At 33.8% G+C, this 10,276-nt stretch overlaps 1 protein-coding gene across 2 annotated transcripts in view; it reads left to right on the top strand.

Moving 5' to 3' along the window:
* The first annotated feature begins 2,774 nt into the window (after positions 1–2,774).
* cdk17 (cyclin dependent kinase 17) overlaps positions 2,775–10,276 on the top strand; it is a 78,349-nt gene continuing 70,847 nt past the window's right edge. The window contains exon 1 of one of the 2 annotated variants that reach the window (XM_059326229.1): positions 2,775–3,202. The gene's annotated coding sequence lies outside the window, so the exon portion shown is untranslated. The remainder of the gene's footprint in view (positions 3,203–10,276) is intronic. The other variant, XM_059326230.1, reaches the window with a different exon arrangement.

The raw sequence follows: 10,276 nt of genomic DNA, 5'->3' as shown, positions 1-10,276 counted from the left end.
ATATATATATATATATATATATATATTTATATATATATATATATATATATATATATATATTTATATATATATATATATATATTATTTTTATATATATTATGTGTGTTGAAAGGCAGCAACTGTTTAAAAAAACACCAACAATAAAAGATTTAAGGAAAAATACAATAAAAGATCAGATTACAAATGTGATGGAGGAGAGGCTGGAGGCTCACAGGTGATGTTGAAAGAATAAACAGTAAACTTAAAAATAAGAACTAGAAAACACAGTGAACTAAAAGAGTTTGAGTTTTACTAAAGATACTTGTGTCCCCCCCACCTGAAACAGAAATGAATGCATAGGAAGATGACAAATTTGAATCAAAATCTCCTGGACTTCAGAGGTTTAAATTGCAATAAACTAAGACGAGTACAAGAGGATGTAGAATTGACCCTGGTCAGTGCCTCCCTCCACCACTCATCCCTAGCTCAAAGCCCGCTGGAGATGATGTTTCTTTTGAAATGAAATAAATAAAGCTGTATTTTTCCCAGTGCTGTGAGCAGCACAACAGATTTATATATGAATATCTCAAGACCCATACCAATAAAAACAAAATATCTGCATAACTACTTAACAGAAGGGGTGAATGCCAATACAGTCATGGAAAAAAATATTAGACCATCATTGTTTCCTTCAATGTATCGTAAATTTTAATGTCTGGTACAACTAAAGGTACATTTGTTTGGACAAATATAATAATAGCAACAAAAATAGCTCATAAGAGTCAAGTCAAGTCAAAGTTTATTTATAGAGCACATTTAAAAACAACCTCAGTTGACCAAAGTGCTGTACAGTTATTAAAATACAATAAAAAATCATACACAAATATAAATTATAAATAAAAAAAATAAAATACTAAAAACAATAAGACAATAAAATAGTAATAAAAACTCAATCTAAAAACAGAGTTAGAGTTAAAAAAAAGAAAAGAAAAGAGTAAAAAGTAAAAAAAAAAAAAAAAAAGCCAAGGATTGAATGCCAAGCAGAATAACATTTTTAATAATGTTTTAAAGTGCTCAACAGACTGTGCAGTTTAATTTAAGAGCTGATATCTAGACATTTTCCATGGTTTTCTTGATAATAACCAAAATCATTATCAAGAAAACCATCTTAAATGTCTAGATATCAGCTCTTAAATTAAACTCTTATCAGCTATTTTTGTTGTTATCATTATATTTGCCCGAACAAATGTACCTTTAGTTGTACCAGGCATTAAAATTAACAATACATTGAAGAAAACAATGGTGGTCTAATCATTTTTTCCATGACTGTATATATTTTTTTGTGATTAAACATTTAAACAGCCAGAGAATTATGAGGTATTTCCACTAAATCTTAACAGAAAATGTTCATATAGCAACATCATTGATAAATAAACCATTTGAATAATATTCCTCATTCAGATTTATTTACAATCTGTAATACCTGTGTTCAATAGAATTAATTGTAGTAGTTGCATATTTTATCCACCAAGAGGCGCCACACCACCAAAAATGTAACTTAGTGCTAGTTATGTTATTAGTTGTTGCGCATTATGTGATATGTATATATGTCGTTTTTGTTTCTGCTTTTCACACAGATGAAGGCTACTGATATTAATAATCACCAATTTCAAATTAATCAGGAAGGAGATATTAAATATTCACAACTCTCTGATAACACAACTTTTCCCGTGTTATTTTTTCTATATTATGATTATTTTATCTTTTTTATGTACAGTCTGTGGTTAATCTTAGAGTATTGTTGTAAATTGACAGCAGGAAAACCACCGACTAATAATTTCAAAGATAATTTTATTTTTTAATTAATTATTTTTATTTGAGCATATAGGCTATTTTGGAATAAATTAACTATAACATGAAGTACATCAGACATTTTAAAAACGTTTAAGTTGTGTAATATCGTAAATATCTAAATTATGAAAGTTTTTACTGTTTTATTGTCTTCATTAAGTAGGTGTAAACCATGGACTACCTGCATAATTTCAATAAAGACTGACTTTTTGAAACATTTCTACAATGATGCATTGTTAGGCCACTGAAAAGCTTGCAATTCAAGTGTTGCAATGTTATAAGTGAATGAGTTACAAAAGAAACAGTAGAAAGAAAACCTATTCAAATGAAGATACCATTGTTTCGTTTATCTGCATTTCCTACCGCTTCCCTAATCTTCGTCAAGATAACTACAGTTTTCCAGCATGAGAGCGGAAGCTCGTTGATTTTCGGATTAAATTCTATATGTCAACGTACAACCTTGAGAATATATGTGTGCATATATGACATTTGTTATTAATGTGTCTTTTATTTTAAATACCGCTACTTGAACTGCGAAATGCGTCATTATTGCTTTTGTTTTGAAAATCCGTATATAATAATAATAATAATAATAATAATAATAATAATAACAATAATAATAATAATAATAATAATAATAATAATAACAATAATAATAATACCTTTATTTATATAGCATTTTTAAAAACAGTGTTCACAAAGTGCTTTGACAGAACAAGCATGGTTAAAACTGCAAAAATAAAAAAACAATAATGAAGAAAATATATACATACATACATACATGTACACATACACATATATAGATATACATATACACATATATAGATATACATAAACACACAGACACACACACACAGACACACACACACACACACACACACACACACACATATATATATATACATATACACATACACACACACACACACACACACACACACACACAAGTTAGAAGGACCAACAGCACATGAATGCAAGTGACTTTAAAGAATTGAAGAAACTAGCTTTATTTTGAAAAGCCACAGGAAGCCACGTTATGAACCACAGTGTGGTACTTGACGGACGCCAGCTCGCACCCCTCCCGTCTCCTCTGTCGACAGCAGATCCTCCTCCAGCCTCTTTAAACTGCTTTCACCGCCACTCAAACGACATTTTGGGGGTTCGGTCTGCAGCTCTCCGTCCTCACACCCCTCATATTTCTCTGCGTGTTTCGGAGGATATTTATTTTTCTAACGGAGCGTTTGGAACCGAAAGTGAAGACAGACGGAGCTGTGTTTTAGGCTACTTCAGTGGGCGGATAAAGCGGAGGAGGGCATCCGGGCCTGGCTGCTCCGGAGAGTCGGCTTGAAACGACCGAATTCACCATTTTCAGGTAAATTGGCTCAAATGTCATTTCTTGCTCCACTCTGTCCGATAATGGACTCCGTGACGTTCCACTCTGTCTGACCGCTTCGGACGAAGACTGAACAGTGCTGTGGTGAAATGTCAACACAGAGGAAACGGCAGCAGAAGAATAATTCAGACAGACTCTAGCTGTATATCACATTTTACAGCTACCGTCTGTTTCACCCTTTACACATGGGACTGGTAGATTCGCGCCTGGTGCATATTTTAAACCTCTTACTTCGTTATACTGGCTGCAAATAGTCTGGTTTGTTTACATATTGGCAGCCAGGCGACAGGAACCCTATTGTAAATGTTAGAGGCATATTGTAGAAAGATCACAGACAAACTGCTAGAATATGAGTGCTAACATCAAATATAAGAGAGAAGAACATTCCTGCAGTATTGGTGATTTCTGGACCAGCAACAAACAGCAGCAGCCTAATGCAGGAATGTCATTACAACATCTCCTCAGCTACCAACAATCCATGCTACTGTAAAGTCAATATGTAAAACTGCAGACACATTTAAATACATTACATAACTTTTCTAGCTATTTGAAACAGCTTTATCATTAATCTTTGCCTACAAGCAGAGATTCATTATGCCCACACTGGACTGTACTAACGCCATTGAGATTTTCCTTTCACATTTAAAGCAGCAAAGGTTATATTTTCATATGTTTGTTTCAGTACTATTGATACCACGGCAGAAATAATATTCTCAGGCAAGGAAAATAGTATGTTTTGTCTTTTTTAAAATGTATTACCAACCTGTAGACAGGACTAGTACAGATAAAGTAACTGAACACAAACCAGCACACAGTTGATTTTCTTCCTTGTTAATTCATGTACGCCTTGGTAGGGCTGGGCGATATGGACCAAAAGTCATATCCTGATATATTTAGGCTGAATATCGATATACGATATATATCCTGATATTTTTATCGCAAAGTGAGAGCAAATGTTCAGTCACAGTCAAAGCCAAATATGACATGTCACAAGTAGTTTTATTGAAACCTTTTATTTAAATTAACATAAATACTGTATAACAACAGGAGTACCTTTATAAAAAAAAAAAAAAAAAATCAAAGCTCCGTAAAGTGTACATTTATATTAAAAAATGATCTTGAATAAAAGCAGCAGCTTGCCTGGAGCAAGGATCACAATGCAAATTAGAACTCTCTCGATATATCTTTTATATCGCACAGCCCTACTTTATCATTAATCTTTGCCTACAAACAGAGATTCATTATGCCCACACTGGACTGTACTTATCACCATGTACAGTGAGTTTTTCCTTTCACACTTAAAGCTGCAAATGTTATATTTTCATAGTAGAAATCTGGATATTTAATTACTTCTGGCATTTGCTTATATAAAAAAGATGTACTTTAACACACACTTTTCCTGACATTACATAATATAAATCTAAAAACATTTGCATTTCTGTTGTTTGACGTAAGGCGGTCACGATACCAGGATTTTAATGTTTGATTCAGTACCAGTACAAAAAATTAGGGCTGCAACTAATGATTATTTTCATTATCGATTAATCTGTCGATTATTTAGACGATTAATCGATTTGTTGTTTGCTCAATAAAATGTTGAAAAATATCAATCAGTGTTTCCCAAACCACAAGATGACGTCCTCAAATCTCTTGTTTTGTCCACAAACCAAAGAGTTCCTTTCCTTATTGTCATAAAGGAACAAAAAAAACTGAAATATTCACATTGAAGAAGCTGAAATCAGAGAATTTGGACTTATTGTCTTTAAAAAAACTGCTCAAACCAATTATTTGATTATCAAAATAGTTGACGATTAATTTAATAATTGATTTTTGTTCGATTAATCGAATAATTGTTGCAGCTCTACAAACAATGATAAGCTACTTGATACCTTTTTTGATACCACGGCAGAAATAAGATTCCCAGGCATGGAAAATTGTATGTTTTGTCTTTTTTTTATTTATTACCAACCTGCAGACAGGACTGGTACAGAAAAGTAACTGAACACAAACCAGCACACAGTTGATTTTCTTCCCTGTTGATTCATCTACGCCTTGGGTGGAAAATCTGATTATACATCTGTTATGCTTTTAAATAGCTTCGGTACTTTTGATATTATCACATGTATAATTAACAGAGATTGTATCATTTTAAACACATGGTATTGAAAAAGTAACCAAGTATTGGTGCTTCTGATAATCTAGCTCGAAGTGCCTTTGGCTTTTTTTTATGGCCACCTGACCTAAAATCTGAAACATTGTGAATGCGCCATCTTTTGTCACCCTGGAAACAGTGAGATATAAGTAAATTGTTAGATAAACTGTGAAAACTCCTTAAAGCAGGGGTCTCAAACTCAATTACCTGGGGGCTGCTGGAGGCAGTGTCAAAATGACCAAAAAAATACACAAAATACTAAAAAAAGACACAAAATGACAGAAAAAAACCCTAAATTACTTAAAAAATACACAAAATGACCAGAAAAAGACACAAAATTACTTAAAAAGACACAAAATGACCAGAAAAAGACACAAAATTACAAAAAAGACACACAATGATCATAAAAAGATACAAAATGACCAAAAAAGACACAAAATTACAAAAAAACACAAAATGACTGAAAAAAACAGAAAATGACCCAAAAAATACACAAAATGACAGAAAAAACCTAAATTACTTAAAAAAGACACAAAATGACCAGAAAAAGACACAAAATTACTAAAAAAAAGACACAAAATGACCAAAAAAGACACAAAATTACAAAAAACACAAAATGACTGAAAAAAACACAAAATGACCAAAAAAATGCACAAAATGACAGAAAAAAACCTAAATTACTTAAAAAAAGAAACAAAATGACCAAAAAAAGACACAAAATTATTTTAAAAAAATACAAAAAAAGGAATTAAAGGGACCTTCCACACACAACACGGTAAAGTTTGAGACCCATGCCTTGAAGCTTCTAAACATGCTTAATTTTATCAGAAATGACAGTCAGTGTGTATAGGACGGTTGTTAATCATGATATTATAATAGCATGTTGTCACACTGTGTGAATCAGTAGATGATAACCGGCCTTATCGACCTCCTACTGTTCATTTAGGCTCTTTGCCACTTCCTGTTTGACCTGGATTTACTTCCACTGGCCTTCATCTGGAACGACTGGACGCTCATTTGTGTGCGAGTGTGTATCAGTGTGTGTATTGACCCATATTCAGATGTAGGCTGTTGGCTGTGAGAGTGATACACCCCCAGAGGACAAAGTAATTACCCTGACAGCCCCCTCCCCATGTCTATGGGCCGTATAGCAGCGCTGCTATTGATCTGTCTCTGCATTATGTCGCATACAGCCGGATACATGAGAGCTGAGAGCATGTGCACACACTCTTTCTCACTTTTTCCCCTGGGACTGGTGTATATGAATAGATACAGTGAGTCTCCTAGCAGAGTTTAGGTTGGAGGTGTGTGATTGGTTTCGATTTGAGAAATTAAAGTGCCATGTGACCTGTCACTGATTGGCTGGAAACTTACAGTTGGAGCAAAAGACAGTGAGTAAAGTCAGAGTGAGAGTTTTAAGGTAGAAGCTCATAGTCAACTTCTACATGTGCTGTTAAAGGGGCATTCCACCGGTTTTACATATCACACTCAGTTTATCATGCACTGTAAACAAAAAAAACCCCTGTTGCTTTTACGGTAAAAAAACGGCAGCTGTGGTTGCCAGAACTTTACCGTAATAAATACGGTGCAACTGTTTCTAATATTAATAAAATTGATATTGGCACTGTTGATTTCACATTTAGATTGCCATTTTATTCCATTTTTTACCGTAAAAAATAAAAAGTGTTTCCATCAAAAGAAACGCTGTTCTGCCATATAATGGACAAGAAATTGCTTTATAAATGCCGCATGAATTAAAGATTTTACCATTAAATATTACAGTATATTTTTGTTAGAGATATGGTGTTTAAAAAAGTAGAGAGAAAGTATTTTTTACAAAAAATAAATGCAAAAATGACAGTGATGCTTGTATATATATATTACAGTATATTTTTTGCTACAAACAAGGTGCCATTATATTTTACAGTGGAGTCATTTATTTTTCAAAAAGAAAATGTAAAAATTACTGTTTTGGCTGATATATACAGTTACGGTGTTTCATTGTTACTGAAACTGAATTAACTAATTGATCATTTTATGGTCTTTTACTGTCATGGTTTAGCAGTTTTCACCGTAAAATCTACAGACATTTTTTACAGTGTGAAGACTTCCTTTGAGACTGTTGAAAAAAAATTCTGTTCCTCTCGAAGACATTTTTTTGATAAGTTTGATAAAGTAACCCTGATGATGTCATTGGGGGTTTTCTAGACAGGCGTAGAGGCTGCAAATTTGCAGTGGAAAGCCTTGGCCTTTACTGCTTTGATTTGGACCATTCATTTTTGTCCCTTGTGTAATCTCTGTAAACGGATATCCGCATTTAAAGACAGAATCAGATCAATGCACTTATTGCACACAGTACACCACCGACAACTACATACATGCTTTCTGGTACTGTACACCAATTAGAACATTTTGGATGCAAGTCACAGATCATCTATCACATAAATTAGACTGCTGCATCCCACTATCCCCTCAACTCTGCCTCTTAGGAGACATGTCATCAATACAATTACATAATCACAGTATCACTACACTGTTTACAGCCCTAGCTGTCGCCAAGAAAAGAATCCTCCTAAACTGGAAAACAAGAAAAAACTGAACATCACACAAGAATTTGTTAATAGATCAAATCTCAATGGAAAAAATGTCAGCATCAATTAATCACAACATACCCCGATTCAACAAAACTTGGTTGACATTTATTAAAAAATGAACCTCTACAAATGCCTGATCCCAACACTTTGCAACACACCTATTTTTTTATTTATTTAATATCCACACATATATACAAGAACTTATAAATACAAAGTACGCGCACACTTACACACACACTCACTCACACATACGCATATATAGCATTTACATTAAATTCCCCCATTGGTCGGTCTGTCTGTCTGTCTGTCTAAATCAATAGGTAGATCTTTCTATCTGGACTGTTTTTGTAAGGTTATTTGCATGGCCTTCGTTTAGAAAATATATTTGTTAACTATCAGAAATCAATGTTAACAACACCTGGTGTTGTAAATATCTACTTTCTATTTCTTTTTTTTTATTATTTACCTTATTTTCTGTTTAAGTTGTTTGACCTTTTCTTGTTCTGTAAATAAAAATAAATAAAATAGTCCTCCAAAAGTGGGGGGGTGGTGGTGGTGGGCACACACAAAAAAAAAAGAGAGAATTTGTAGGTAGCGGAACAGTGTTTTGGTACTGGAGGCGTTCTGGTTTCCATTTGTATTCCGCTTGTATGTGTGGCATGTGGAAAATAAAATGTTTAATGGAATACTATAGGAAAATTAATTGCATCGGGTGCACTGTACGGACATATTGGACATTATAGAAGTTATTTTCATCATCACACAGTCACAGACTCACACTAGTGAGGATGTGAACACAGAGAGCAGCTTGGATGATGTTTCACTATGTTTTCTCTTTATTGTCTCTGAACAGGATGAGTGAGATTTGTGAATCATGATTTCTTCTGTTGTTAAAATAAGAGCTACCAGCAGGAATGACACGTTAATGCTATTAAAGAACACTTTGTAATGCTAATGATTTCGTTTTGCTAAATAGTTTTTCAGCCCTGTGCTGCTTACAGATCTGATTGTTCAGCACTTAATCCTTCCTAATGAACCAAAAGTAAATTTCACTTTAAATTACAACTTAGCTGTACAGTAAACAAGTAAATAGCAATATGGACGAGTACAATATCCAAGTCACAGGAAGGTGCGATCTTAGTCAAAGGCAAAACAGTTGAATGTGTCATTTCAGTCTGTGGAGAAAATGCTTTTTGAACCACAGGAGTACTTTTTGCTGCAATCCTGCGAGTGTCCATTTGTAGAGTTCCATAGTCCAGAACACAGGGCTTCTTCCTGTAAACTTCTCTTTTTGCTCCAAACCACGTCTGACCAATGAGTCGAGTGAAGTTTGAGAAAAAAGTCAAAATGAGAAAAAAAGTTGAAGCCATGAAGAAAAAGTTAAAACAACAAGAAAGAAGTCGAAGTCGCAAGAAAAAAGTCAAAATCATGAAAAAAATGTTAAAATGAGAAAAAAAGTCGAAATCATGGAAAAAAGTAAAAATAACGAAAAAATAGTCAAAATAATGAGAAAAAAGTTGAAGTCACAAGAAAAAAGTCAAAATGAAAAAAAAAATCTTCTTCCTGTAAACCTCTCTTTTGGCTCCAGCCCAGACACATCTGACCAGTGAGTTGAGTAAAGTTCTCACAGTGTTTGTAGTGATTAGAGACCGACCAATGTGGGATTTTGAGGCCAATACTGATCTCAAAGGGGGAAAATTAATTGCATAGGGTGTACTGTATTGATGATGAGAAAAATCGGACATACTGGACATTATAGAAGTTAATGATGCTGTATAAGACACAATTTAACGATCTTAAATATTTCTGAAACGCTGCATGCCAGAGATGTACTTTTTTTGCCCAGAAGCTAACTGCTGTGCTGCTCCAACAAGCACTCCGTTGTGATCTTATCCTGTTCATGAGCTTTGTAATCCAGCCTTGAACTGCCCACAGTGGCTAAATCAGCCGGTGGGTTCCAAGATTTTCTTAATGGATAACTTGATGGAAGTCCAGTGTGAAATCATTGGAGTGTCCCTGTAACTTGTGCATAGGGCTGGGCGATATGGACCAAAAGTCACATCCCGATATATTTAGGCTGAATATTGATATACGATATATATCTCGATATTTTTGTCGCAAAGTGAGAGCAAATGTTCAGTCAAAGTCAAATATGACATGTCACAAGTAGCTTTATTGAAACCATTTATTTAAGTGAACATAAATACTGTATAACAACAGGAGAACCTTTTTTTTTTTTTAAATCAAAGCTCCATAAAGTACACATTTAAAATAAAAAACATCTTAAATAAAAGTAGCCTATGAAAT

This window comes from Centropristis striata, chromosome 22 (genome assembly GCF_030273125.1).
Source record: "Centropristis striata isolate RG_2023a ecotype Rhode Island chromosome 22, C.striata_1.0, whole genome shotgun sequence".
Lineage (NCBI taxonomy): Eukaryota > Metazoa > Chordata > Actinopteri > Perciformes > Serranidae > Centropristis > Centropristis striata.
This window is presented reverse-complemented; position numbering and strand designations above follow the sequence as displayed.